This window comes from Ciconia boyciana, chromosome 10 (assembly GCF_034638445.1).
Source record: "Ciconia boyciana chromosome 10, ASM3463844v1, whole genome shotgun sequence".
Lineage (NCBI taxonomy): Eukaryota > Metazoa > Chordata > Aves > Ciconiiformes > Ciconiidae > Ciconia > Ciconia boyciana.
In genome coordinates, this window is record NC_132943.1 from 41731546 (window position 1) to 41733280 (window position 1735).

Sequence of the window (1735 nt, forward strand, 5' to 3'; positions counted from 1 at the left end):
CAATTAGTGAAAGCCTAAATACCCCACTTACTGCTCACAAGGGCAGGAAAAAGCCCAGACCCCGAGGAGAGGGGTGCGATGCCGAGCTGGCTGGCAGCAAGGTTTCCGAGCTCCTTTCCCCCCCAGGCGCAGATAAGAAGCAGGTAAACCCCAACACCCAGCATGCAGGGATGTAGTACCAAGGCCAGGCTGATGGGTGAAGAAGCCAAAGACATTCCTGCTTGCTTTCTTACTTTTAAAAAAAGTTCAGGCTTGCACAAAACCACCCTTTTTGGAGGATTCACCCCCTCGGTGGGGTTGAGCAAATGCAACCAGCCACCCCACTGAGAGCCTTTTTTGCAAGGGTGCAAGGGGAGAGACGGGCTTCTTCATCCCTACGATGTGAAAACTCGCCCACAGGCTGACTCTGGTATCTCCCAAGGAGGGAGAAAAAGCAGAGAGCTGGCACGTGGGCAAAAGGCAATAAAATGAACGTGGTTGGGAAGTGGAGAGATCCGCAGCCCTGGCAGCAGCCGGGTTTCCTACAGCTCCCATCGGTGTTGGGGAGATGGGGGGGGACTGCAGAAGGCCATGCAGAAAGCATGGCTTGGAAACCATCACTGTAGGTCTACATATCACCCTAAATACGCACCTCCCTTCCCACCGATACAAAAGAGCCTGCTTCACACTGCTGCAAAACTGGGTTTGCACTCTCTGGTTTTTGGGGTAGGCTTGCTGAGCCCAGCTTTAATGTTTTCAGGTGTGTAACAGCACACAACACTCCTGCAAAGTTCTTTAAAATTCATTAAAATCCTTGGAGGAGGAGCCATGTGGGTGCTGCTCAGTTCCACGTTCTCTGGGCGCCTGCTAAGCCAGGGCTGACAAGTGTCACTCAAACGCATCAGGCTTTGACCCAAAATCCCACACGCAAGCCAAAGTCTCTCTCCTGACTCCTCTTTATCATCCCACTTTCCTACACATCCAGCAGCTGCCCCTTCACCTTCACTTACACTAACATCAAACACCAGCGATGATTAAGAAAATATTATTTCCGTGGGCAAGAGCCCGATGTTATTTTGGCAAGGGGAAAATCACTAGGATAGAAAACAAAAGACCCCAGAGAGGCGATGTGGGTCGCCAAGGAGGTCGGCTGGAGCAGACTGTGTGTGCTGCCAGAGCAGGGGGGGCACGGGTGCGATGCGGGGGCTCCCCACGCTGCCAGAGCGGACGGCGACGTGGCACGGAGCACGCACCTGCCATTACACAGAAGCCCTTGAACAAAGCACAAAGGAATCTCCTTTGTGCTCAGGAACAGCTCTGTTATGGGATGGAAATACTACAGGGGATAAGTGGTCTATTAAAAAAACCCCTAAAATTAAATACAAGTCAGCATGCTCGATGCTTTGGAGAGTTCACTCCTTTGGAGAGTTCACTCCAAAGCTCGATGCTTTGGAGAGTTCACGCACCCTGCACCCAGCCCACGCACACTGCCCTGGCGATGCCGGAGCTTGCTCGGTGGTCCACGTCCCTCTGCCAGGAGTTGGGACCCCCAAACCTGGGCTACGTTCCCCTCGGGCACACGAACAATGAGGAAACGTGTGCGGGTTGGCCAGGTAGATCGCCGAGAAGGCAGCCCGCTGTTTGCTGCGTATTTTTCTTGCTGAAGGAAGTAGCTGGTCCCCATCCCGGTACGAACCTGGCGATGAGCCAGGGAACGAAGTTTGCAAAGGAAAAAGATTCAATTATTTAATTCAGT